The following is a 12713-nucleotide window of genomic DNA, read 5'->3' on the forward strand; positions in this document are numbered from 1 at the left end:
CCACTTCTAATGCCCTTACTAAATAAAATGAGGAACTAATAAGCTATATTATCATTACAAAGTAAACCTGATAAATAATAAATACCTTGGAAGTTTAAATAATGAAGCAATGGCTTAAATAGTTTAGATACATAATGCAAAGACAAAAATAATTGGAGAAGAGCCTACTACTTGGAAAAATTGTAGGCAAGCAAAAAAGGAGTCTGACAGACTACAAGGTCACTAGATGATGTCATTGTTGACACATGCAAGAGCTTACAAGAACCCAAAGAAGTAACTGACAGAAAATCCTGGTGAAAAGATGACATACAGCAAAGAATCAGAAGTGACTGGATGAACAATAAGTAAAAAGAAATGTGGGAATGGAAAAATGAAAGCAATGCACAAAATTAATTTCCAAACCAGTTTTCCAAGTAACAGAAAGACTTTTTTCTCAAATTCTCAAAATAGAATAAGGATATAATTTTTTTTCTTATACTTTTTAATTTCATTCATCTAGTATACCTTTCAGGTTTTAGCTCACACCTCTGAATGGATGAGAGTACCAGAATATATTAGCAAGCACGGCGAACATATTAAGAAGATATAGATCAAATATATAAAATGCAAAAACAACTGATTAAACAAGAAAATAAAAGGAGCAAAGTAAGCTACAACGTTATCCAATGTGCCAACATATTTAAATACTCACTGCTCTTAGGCTTAATATTATAGTTTCAGTGTCAGTATTATTTAGCGCCTAGAAAGCTTCTTTAGCATCAAACAAAATCTATAGTCCAAACAAAATATAAAATGCATCCACAGAAAAAGAAGTGAAGACTGTATTACACTCATGTATTACAAATGCTTCCAAGTGTTAAGTATGAAAGTATGAAATCTAGTGACCTATATTTTTATAAAGTATTAATAATTTATTTTTTTCATCTCTAGTACATTTTCCTATCACCTTTGAAGGTCCATTGTTGGAAAACTGAGCCCATAGTCAGTATCAAGCACTTAGCCTAATCCCAAGAAGGATGACATCAACAAGCTCTAAGGGCAGTATTTATTACCTCACTGTTAATATCTAACCAACAAGAAGCAGCATTGCAAGAAAATGTTTATAATAATCAGATGACATGTAAGGTGATATTTTGCATTTGCATCAATTGAATATCTATGGACACTATATATTGTCCATATCAACAGCAGAAAGCAATATATACTATATTTCTATTTCCAACATAAATCATTCCAAGTTTACCATAACATTCATCTGCTAGATTGCATGCAGACAAAAATTAAAATATAAAAACAATGCTTTTTTTCAAAAAAAATTCAAATTTTTCAAAAAATTTGGAGATCTAATGAAATTCCATGTTTACATTCTGTTTTTCATACAGCTCTACGTTTACACTCCAGATTCCTACAGTGTTAGTAAGGTGTTAGATATTCACTCTCCCCTGCCCTCTCCTGCTTGGATGGGGGGGTTGGACTAGATGACCTACAAGGCCCCTTCCAACGCTATTATTCTAATTCTAATTTCTCGCCAGGCAAGCAGATGGAGGGTTCTCATACTACGCTCCCTAGTGGCCAATGGCAGAGGGGTTCAGGTTCATTTACTATTCAGGACTCCTAACAGACAGGAAAGAGGAGTCAGTATCTGTCTCGGTACCAGCAGCTGTTGTCTATCAGCAAGGGAAAAGATAAGTCTCCAAAATGTTGTTAAAAGTTCACAAGACAGCAATACCAGGCTCAGAATCCATGATGCTCATCCTTTCCAATCATAATATACAGCTGTATGATTTTGACATTATGAATTAAATTAAGTTTTTCACTGTGGAATTTGGGGTATATTAAATAACCAGCACTGTTTCTAGGAAAAACGGCTCTTGGATTTCTGAACAAAAATCTAGAACAGTGGTGGCGAACCTATGGCACGGGTGCCAGAGGCGGCACTCAGAGCCCTCTCTGTGGGCACGCACATCGTCATCCCAGCCCCGCCAGCCCCCATGGCCCCCTCACCAGCAACCCCCCTGGAGTCGCCCTGGGCGCAGCCTGCGCGGAGCAGCGCAGCCAAGGACATGGCAGCCGGGCCAAGACTCTGCCCTTGTGCCTCATCACGTACAGATGATGCTGTGGGGTGTGGACAAAGGGCATGGCCGCCATGATGCTGCTGGGCCACCTGGGCGATCTGCTGTGGCAGGCCGTGGGTGGCCCTGTGGGCAAGAGAGGCGGGGGGCGGGGCAGGGGCGAGGCAGTTTTTGGGCACTTGGTCTCTAAAAGGTTCGCCATCACTGATCTAGAATATACTTATCTCTTTAATTCAATAAGCAACATGCTTTTTTTCTCTTCACACAAAACTGTCATCTCTCCCTCTTTTTTCACATTCTTTCACTCACTCAGTTCCACACACATATAACCTTCTTAGTTGATCCTTACCCTCCAACCTCAGAAGAAACCCCCTCCCCTTACTAAATGGGACTACAAATCTCTTTGTTGCCAATCTAATGGTTGTCTATAAAGTCCTGCAGATATCCAGTCCTTGCCTCCAAGTCATCTCTCATCCAAGAGGTCACCCTCTTCAGGAGCCATTATTTACATCTGCTGCTAGAATAACCTGCCTTGTTTCTCTTTCAATTCTTAACTCACAATTTCTCAACCCTAGCAACTTTTAACATGTATGGACTTCAATTCCCAGAATTCCACTGAAAGAGCATTGTAATTTTTGTTATTATACATAACACTGCAGAAAATATTTTAAGTGTAGCTAGAAAGATATAGTATTTCTCACAATGAAAAAAATGGATGGGGAAAAATTGAGATGGCAATTTAACTTTTTTAAACAGAGAAGATTTTATTCTGTTTATTCTGTTTCCATTGGGAAATTACTTCTGAGTTTTATGCTCAAAACAGGAAAAGAAGGAACTTAGACTTTGAAGATTGAATAATTGTGTTGTTATAGAAATGATTTGTAATAACTAATTATTACAATTATGCAAAATGTTGAGGTTGTAAATGTAGTTAGTATTCACTGTACTGAAAAGAGTGGAAAGTCAATGTTTCTCTCTCTCTTTTTTTACCAACCCTTGTCCCTCCCCTTTTTAAATCTTAATTTTCATTGTATTTTGTATTATAATAAACCTTAACATTTGGAAGAGAGAAATACTGCTCTAGCTTGATGCATTTAGGGAAGAATGGTGTGGTATGCAGTTTTTAGCTCAGCCAGGAATGTAGCAGGTACAACACAAAAGATTGGCAGAGCAATATGCCAAAGAAAGGGAGTGTGATCTGGGTAGAGTATTTGCTCAAGCAACTATTCCACTTTCCTGAGGCTGTGTGCAGCTGCATGTACTGTTAATTATGCATAATAATAGTAGTAATAGTAGTAGTAATAATAATAATAATAATGATAACGATAATAATAATAATGGAAGGGACCTTGGAGGTTATCTAGTCCAACCCCCTGCTCAGGCAGGAAACCCTATACCATTTCGGACAAATGGCTGTCCAGTCTCTTCTTAAAAACTTCCAGTATTGGAGCATTCACAGCTTCTGGAAGTAGGTTGTTCCACTGATTAATTGTTCTGTCAGGAAATTTCTCCTTAGTTCTAGGTTGTTTCTCTCTTTGGTTAGTTTCCATCCATTGCTTCTTGTCCTGCCTTCAGGTGCTTTGGAGAATAGCTTGACTCCCTCTTCTTTGTGGCAACCCGAGATATTGGAACACTGCTATCATGTCCCCCCTCGCCCTTCTCTTCATTAAACTAGACATACCCAATTCCAGCAACCATTCCTTATATGTTTTAGCCTCCAGTCCCCTAATCATCTTTGTTGCTCTTCTCTGTACTCTTTCTCTGTACTCAACATCTTTTTTACATCGTGGTGACCAAAACTGGATGCAGTATTCCAAGTGCAGCCTTACCAAAGCATTGTATAGTGGTATTAACGCTTCACATGATCTTGATTCTATCCCTCTTTTAATGCAGCCTAGCACTGTGTTGGCTTTTTTGGCAGCTGCAGCACACTGCTGGCTCATATTTAAGTGATTGTCCACTAGGACTCCAAGATCCCTCTCTGTTACTACTATTGAACAAGGTACCATCTATACTATACCTGTGCATTCGGTTTTTCTTGCCTAAACGTAGAACCTTACTTTTTTCACCACTGAATTTCATTTTGTTAGACAGTGCCCAATGTTCAAGTCTGTCCAGATCCTTTTGTGTCTTAAGCCTGTCTTCTGGAGTGTTGGCTATTCCTGGCAACTTGTTGTCGTCTGCAAATTTGATGAGTTCCCCATCTATCCCTTCATCCAAATCATTGATGAAGATGTTGAAGAGCACTGGGCCCAGAACAGAGCCCTGGGGTACTCCACTACACACTTCCCTCCATGTAGATGCAGTTCCATTGAGGACCACACGCTGAGTACGACCGGTCAGCCAGCTAAGAATCCATCTGGTGGTGATGCTGTCTAACCCACATTTTTCTATCTTATCAAGTAGTTGTGGTCTACTTTATCAAATGCCTTACTAAAGTCCAAGTAAATTATATCCACAGCATTCCTCTGATCCACTAATTTGTCACTCGGTCAAAGAATGCAATAAGATTTGTCTGGCATGATCTGTTTTTGACAAACCCATGTTGGCTTTTGCTAAGTCATTTTATTTGCCTCTAGGTGTTCACTGATTCGTTGCTTGATTATCTTTTCCAGAATCCTCCCAGGTATTGAGGTCAGGCTGATAGGTCTGTAGTTTCCTGGATCCATTTCCCCCCCTTTTTTTGAAGATGGAAACTACATCAGCTCTTTTCCAGTCCTCTGGTAGTAATATGCTGGAGTTCACAGACCCATTCATGTGGAAACCCAGATGAATTAAAATATGACTGGTGACTAAATGGATATAAAAGATGTTACTGGCTAGTTTCACACTAATGAATAAACAAATAAAGTATGTCACATGATAGTGCAGGCAAGGTAAAATATAATTTAGTCGTCTCTAGGAATACAAACATTGCATAAGTTCTGTTTCTTTAAAAAAGAGAAAGAATAATGGGTATTGGGATTTTGTTGCCAAGTATATGACATAAGCAAGTTACATTGTGTAATGATTAACAAAATATTTCTTGAAGTATCATATGTAATAATTAATTTATTACAGATAACATTGATCACACTGAATTTTAAGCCAAAGAAAAAGTAAAATGTATGCACATGTATGTTGAAAGAACTTGGAACAGATTGAGAAGTGGCTAGACAAGTCTGGAAAAATGTGTCCATTTTAATGACTGATTCTTACCTGGATTCACAATCAAAGTCCCTCTCTTATTAAAAAAAATAGCCACCTATATACTTTAAAATGTTATGATTTTTTTGAAATGTTATTGTTTTGATAATCAGAAATAATTTTCATAATGTTGAAGTGCAGCCAATGATATTTTCAGTACAATCTGTAAAATATTTGATAATAATGCAGTTAAACTTAATGGAGTATTTTTAAAAAATGTTTGTAATGTTTAATTGCAAACTGAAACTTTTTTACTAGTAGGAAAATTGAAACATTTCTTTTTTCTTTTTCCCTTACGTGACTCCCAAGTCATGTAATACTGAATCATTTTACATTTTTTGCAATTAAGCAACCTTTAAAAATATTAGTAATTTATCATCCCCAAAATAAAAAAATATCTACAATGCTGTTCTCAATAATTTGTTTTATTTCTTCAGCAACATCTCTTAGTTATTCCATAATACTCAAATTCTGAATTAATATATGCAACTTTTATATGTATATGTATATTATATGTCCTATGAGAATAGCCAGTTCTGGCTTTTGCTGACTGTTCGGTCCTTTTATTTTTAAGAATCATGCAATTGTCTTGTGACTCATATATTATCTCTATAGTAATATGTGGTTTTAATAATGATCAGTTCCAAATTCTAACAGCCGATATGGACGTAGTCCTTGACTTATAACCATTCATTCAGTGACCTTCAAAATTACAATGGCACTGAAAAAAATAGACTTATAACCAATTTTCACATATATGACCCTTGACAACTACCGTGTTTCCCCGAAAGTAAAGCCTACCCTGAAAATAAACCCTAGCTTGATTTTTGGGGGTGGGCCTAATATAAACCCTACCCCAAAAATAAGCCCTAGTTTTGGGGTGAGGCACACACCTAAAAATCAAGCTAGGGCAGGGGTGGGGGTGTGGATCTGCCCCACACGCCCCGCACCGACTTACCTTGCAGCCAGGCTTCTCCTCATCAGCCCACTTTTTCTGCTGCGTCTTCTGCAGCCAGGCCTGCATTTCTCAGTCACAGGCCTTTCCGGAAGGCCACTGCAGCCAAGAACTGAGCTCTGGATTGAATCCGTAGCTCAGTACTCGGCTACATAGGCCTTCCGGAAAGACCTGACTGCAGAATGCAGGCTGGAATGCAGCTGTAGGATGAAGCTGCTCCTTTGGCCACAGAAGAAGTCGACCTGCTGGGCGGTGCTATTGGTCCTGGAGGTGCGTATAAAAGACATCCCCCCAAAATAAGACCTGGTGCCTCTTTTGGAGGCAAAAAAAAAAAAAGACTCGACCTTATTTTGGGGGAAACATGGTAGCATTTATGATGGCTGCAGTGTCCCAAGTTCATTTGATCCCCTTTCCCAACCTTTTGACAAGCAAAGTCAATGGGGAAGTCAAATTCACTTAACAACCATATTACTAAGTTAACTGCAGTGATTCACTTAACAACTGTGGCAAGAAAGGTCATAAAATGGAACAAAACTCACTTAACAACTATCTTGCTTAGCAACAGAAATTTTGGGCTCAATTGTGATCGTAAGTTGAAGACTACCTGTAGGTCAAAATACTGGAAAGAGAAATGTATATAGACTAAAGAGAAATGTAGATAGAAGATAGAAACACCTGAATTACAAAAATGGAAAAAGCAGCATGCACGAAGTTATAAAAATCCAGATGTATAGTTGAAGTTGAAGTAAAGGGACAAAACAGTGAGAAATTTTTAGTTGCATTCAGCTTATTAACCCAATGAATGACTTAAAGAAACTTTATAGAGGACATGGTCCTTATGTTGTCAGTAGTAGAACACTGTCTTTAAAAAAGCAAGATTTAGAGAACACCTAAAACCCAACATCATTACAACACTTCTCCTCAGCCTCAAACCCCTCAAAACTCTCAGCAATGGACTGGAGTGTTAATTATCTCACCTTTAAGGAAGTATACTGAAAATTTATGATTTCAAAAACATAAATAATACTGTTGCATATTTTTCTTACCAGGAACCTAAAAGGAAAATTGGAAAAAAATAGAAAGAACAACCCATGAGATAGCATACTGGCTTAGTTCCTTAGATGCAAAACAGTTATGTTCATCTTTCAGTTATATATTTGACACTGCTTTTCATCAGATAATTTCCTAAGATAGAGGAAATAATCAAATATAAATAAATTCCAATGTACTGCTGGAGGTGTTAAATCATTAACTTCTCTCCTTTCTCTTTTTGTCCTTTCCATAATTTATCTATTAGCTGTGAGATTATTTTAAGCTACTAAAATGAGCACTTGATGTTTATTGATATCCTTTGTTATAAACTGTACTTTTAAAGTAACACAAGTATTTTCATTGCTTGTAGTCCTTATGAAAGACTAGTAAGCCTTAAAGTCCACTGGTTCAATTCATTTAGGTATGTTTAAAATAGTAGATATACAAGTCAGCTGACAGAGGCATACACTATGCATATCCTGAATATATGTAGTTTAATTATTCATTTTGGTTAATCCCCAACTATTCAAAACAAATTGTTTATTTAAAAGGTTATGCTTATCTACTACTAAAGAGGTAGAATAAACTGTGGGATTTTTTGTATATTTTTGGTACTTGGGATTTTTTTTGTATTTTCCTGCAATTTTTTTACAAAAAGCATGCAATATGTATGCCATTATAGAGCCATATTTAAAGAACTATTTCATTATAGGAGTTACCATACCAAGATATAAATTCTGTTTGGAACAGTTACGATTGTTTTTAATTTAACATCATAGAAAAAATACCACAGTAGAACAAGACAGGTAACAGTACTGTAACTTATCTATCTGAAATTACAAAGTAAAGAAGAAATAACCAAATTATGTTATCTTAAACCAACTAGCGAACAGTGTCACATCACAAAAACAAAAAACTAAACAAAACATAAAAGCAACTTACACTTTTTCTATTAGCACAGTCAAATTTCAAGAGAACTATGTTGGGGATACTAATATAGTTTCTGAGAGATTACAAAGAAATGTTATAAAGATTCCCTTTAATACTCCCAAACTATCAATGGTGCATCTTCAAGTCTACTTCAACTATAGTTATACAGCACTATGTTACCTAAAACTCAGTATCACACCATTTTATTATATCATGCTAGCACAAATAAAATCAATGCCTATAGAATTTCAACTTTAGTAAAATCCTTTGGCTTATTTCTTCTTAAGCCTTTTTTAAAAAAAATTAGCTACTAATTAATGTGCAGCAAAAGTGTAATTTAAGTATCAATATTTTCTGTTTATTCTTTAAGTTTTACAGAAAAGAATAAAGAAAAATAAGAAAGTGCAAAAGAGGAAAAAGAAAGAAACCAAGAATGAAATGCTTGGGGTATACCCTGAAGATGTCAAATGTGCACTTTTAGCCTGAGTGATACAAAAGTCAAAGCATAGTACTTTTAAATGTGCTGAAGTTAACACTGCAAAACGGAGGAAAATCATGAAGCATACAGTGTTCACTAAATCATACATCAAGATTCAGAAACCACCATCTGAAAATCAAGGCTTTTTTGTTTTATATTTTAGCATGAGGCATGCAGCAAGCCTTTATAAGGTGTCTTTTTTTTTTTTAAATGTTGCTTCTTTCAACTCCCTACGTTAAACCATAATCTGCTTCATATATATTTCAGGTTCCTATATTAGGGCAATACAGCTATTAAGATTGGTTAACCGCAGGTTGATCTGCAGCGTGCTCGGAAGAAGAAACGTTGCAAAATGACCCGCAATCCCGAATAATCGATGCTACCCCGTGTCGCTGCCCGACCGTAATAAAACTTGCAGCCATTCCTCCTGCTGCTTTTTCGAAGCAGCAGCGATTCAACCGCCAGGACCCCGGCAACACCTTTCACTCCTCCGGAAGGCTTATCAGGGTGCGAACCGAGCGGAACTGAGGGGTGGCAGTCCTAACTACCCGCTCGGAGTCCATGCATTCAAGGCGGAAGTTTTATTCTGTGCTTTGGAGAGGAAGAAAACACCTGAACGCAAAAGCACCTTCGGATTTTCTCCTCAGCTGCGCCCGGCGACGCCGCAAGGCACGAGAGCAAAAACTCGCAGCAGCTGCAGCGCTCAGGAGCGCGCGCCTTTGCCCGGGCCGGGGGGCGGGGACAACGAGGGTAGAACGCGCGCGCCATTCACCTTTTACCTAACGTTCCACCCCAATCCACACACCTGACAAAGCTCGCGCCCGGGATCCGCCCCTCGCTTCATTGGCGCCCTGCAAAGTGAGCAGCGCTCAGGGCGGGAGCGGCCCGCGTCACCCGCCAGGGGAAGAAGAAAAAAAAACCCTGCCTCACTCTCGATCGGCAAGAAAGGCCCTCACCTGCTTCCCCGGCGGTTGCCATAGCGTGTCCGCATCGTGCTTTACTTCCTTCCCAATTGAGAAAAAAAAAGCCGACGCTACCGTGGTTACCGCCACCACGCCCCTTCTTACCCTTGACCCGCTGTTCTTTCTCCGCCCCCTCCTCCCGCGTCATAATGTCGGTTGTAGGGACTGTTCGGAAGAGAGACGCCTCTATCGGCCGTATCAAGGACTTCCAGGTTCCTTTCCAGACTTTTTTTCCCGCCTTGCTCCGTGAAAGAAACGTGAGGTTCGTTCACGGGTTGCGGAGGAACTTGGGGGTGTAATTCTAACTCAGTGTTTCTCAACGTTGACAATTTTAAGGCATGTGGACTTCAACTCCCAGAATTCCACAGCCAGCATTGCTGGCTGTGGAATTCTGGGAGTTGAAGTCCACATGCCTTAAAATTGTCAAGGTTGAGAAACACTGTTCTAACTCTTAACTGGGCTATCCGGGAACCGAAAGTGGCTGCACCTATCCGACTTTGGCTAAGGTCAAAAAGGTAACTCGAATCAGATCTTGGAGGCCGGGCGATCCAAAATTTTTTTTTCCTCCTCCCATGTTATTGCGAAGAAAAATATTGCCATGATGTCCCCAGTTGGTTCAGCCAAAGAAATCTTATCTTTTTAATGCCAGGACAAACAATTGGCATTATTCCTCATCTCTATTAGAAGGAAGAGTAAAAATCTGTATATTTTTAATCTGGATTTTATTCTATATTGCAAGCTAAGATGCATGGACTGAGAAAGGGTACCTTGCAATTGTTCATCAAAATAATTTAAGGAATGTATAGTAGGTCTGGCTGAAGGTTACTTATAAATGAGCTCATATCTTTCCTAGGATTATTAGGCTGGGACTGTAAAAATCCAAATGGTCACTAGGCAGCAGCAAAGAATTTTTTTTGCTGACATCTAGTAGTTTGTTGCTCTTTTTCAGTCTAAATCTAGTAGTCTTACTTTTAATCTATAAATTATTATTAACAAATATTGTTATGCCTTTTGGGTTAAAAAAATCTTACAAAGGTATCTCTGAAGATATCTTAACTGATTTCACATTTAAAATTGTTCTGTGATGTACTCATTCTTTTATTATTGTATTTATTTCTCAGGCCCACAATCACTTTGCAATGCAATGTTGCATGTACACTTTGGAACGTTTTGTGTATCATAATCATTCTTTTGCTTAAGCATCAAGTTGTTCAAGACTGGCCCAGTTTTAGATTTCAAAACAATAACAAACAATCTTGTGATGCATCAAGGTTGGAATAAGGGCTATCATACTTGAGTTGCAAAAATCAAGATGATGTCTAGATGCAACAAAGTGATACAGAAAAAATATATATAAATGGTTCTATGGAATTTTGCAGCCAATACATTGGAACTCTACTGGAAGAGATATATTGATGTAATAAGATACACCGAGAGTAACTTGTTTCTATGCAGGTTTTTCTCTAATGGCATTGACCATCTCTAATTATGGGTGATTGGTGAATCACATTGGTTTTGTTTAAGAGATGGCTTTTCTCTTTTCCTGTATGGGCATTAAGGGATTAACAAAAACCTACTTATTTAGTTACCAGTACTTCTGTCTGCCTGTTCCAGCAAATTTAGATGGCTTACACAGTGTATAAAACTTAAGGCAAGTCAAAATCAAGACAAAATATTTTACCATTTTAAACGAAACAAATGCTTTCCCCCCCAAAAAAGGAAATGGAAGCTTGCAGCAACTTCTGAGTCACTTTCAAGAACAGTCCCATATAATGTGAATTGCAGTAGTCTACTTGAAAGATAGCTTGAGCTTCATTTTTGGCACCTTTTGTTTTAGGAAATAATTCACATTCCTTGCCATTGTTCCTGTTTATCTCTTCACATACTTCATTGTTCATGGAATCAGCTTTATCTCTATAGAGATTCTCAGTCATGTAGGTCATGGTTGTCCCAAAGGTACTTTTTCAAAAGACAACTGGACTTTATTTTCCCTTGAAGACGTTTTGCTTCTCATCCAAGAAGCTTCTTCAGTTGAACTGAACTCAAGTTGCTTCTTGGATGAGAAGGAAACGTCTTCAAGGAAAGACAAAGTCCAGTTGCCTTTTGAAAAAGCACCTTTGGGAATCAACTTTAAAAGTAATTGTTTCCCAGGCCATCTCGCTTTTACATTTCCCCCTGCAATACCTCCTGGGTAATCATCTCCCAGCCTAAAGCCCAGCTGCATGCGCCCTTTCTTTCCTTTTCCAAAACCATGTGGTGCCCTTGTGGAAAAAGGAAGCCTTCGCTTTAAGCCAACCAGGACGGAAAAGCATCGCTCTATTTTTATCTCTATGATTGCGACGGATTCCGCCCTTTCTGTAACGCCACTTCCGTAGCGCCAGAAGTATCTTGAATCGCCGCAGTGATTCCCGCCTATACGTAACGAGCTGAACGTTGCGGTACAAGTCTTACACCGAATGGCAACTTTCTGCCCGGCGTGGGGAGGGGAGGCTATTTCTGGGCTCGGAAAGAGGAAGGGAAGAGAGGCGGGAGGAATCCGTCGCCGGAGAAGCGCCCTCTTTGCTGCCGCGAAGCAGGGTCCGGGATCGCGAAGAAGTTTTTTCAATCTTGGCAGTTTTAAGATCTGTGGACTTCCAACTCCTGGAATTCGCCCTAAATATTTTGGGAGTTGAAGTCCAGACTTCTTAAAGTTACCAAGGTTGAAAAACGCTGGGCTAAAGCGATAGTTGTCGGTCAGCACCAAAAATGAACCGCATTTCATGGTGCAATGCATTTCGAATAGAATAAAATGACATTCAAGTATTGGGGCAACGAAGGCGTGGGGAAAAAATCGGAGAAAACATTCTTAAGCTTTTTTGTTTATATTTTGCAGTGATAAAGATGGTCAATAAATAAATAGCCCTTGCCTGGGCTATTAATGGGGTTACTACATGTGGAAGAGAAGGCTGAGATTAAAAATCCCCTTTTCTGTTGTTTGTTTTTCTGTAAAAAAAATTAAATGGCAATGAATCCTGTTTTTTTTTTGAAACAGTAGAGTATTCTTTCCCTTGCTTCTTCCTTCATATTATAAGGACTCAATACTTTGTCATAATTTATTT

At 38.5% G+C, this 12713-nt stretch overlaps 1 protein-coding gene across 1 annotated transcript in view; it reads right to left on the minus strand.

Annotated features, from left to right (window-relative positions):
• The window catches only part of PPIP5K2 (diphosphoinositol pentakisphosphate kinase 2), a 58752-nt gene extending 49092 nt beyond the window's left edge, over positions 1-9660 (minus strand). The window contains exon 1 of the mRNA XM_029285182.1: positions 9610-9660. The gene's annotated coding sequence lies outside the window, so the exon portion shown is untranslated. The remainder of the gene's footprint in view (positions 1-9609) is intronic.
• Between the last annotated feature and the right edge of the window lie 3053 nt (positions 9661-12713).

Source organism: Protobothrops mucrosquamatus, unplaced genomic scaffold, assembly GCF_001527695.2.
Source record: "Protobothrops mucrosquamatus isolate PMUCROS unplaced genomic scaffold, P.Mucros_1.0 scaffold1382, whole genome shotgun sequence".
NCBI classification, from domain to species: Eukaryota; Metazoa; Chordata; class Lepidosauria; order Squamata; family Viperidae; genus Protobothrops; species Protobothrops mucrosquamatus.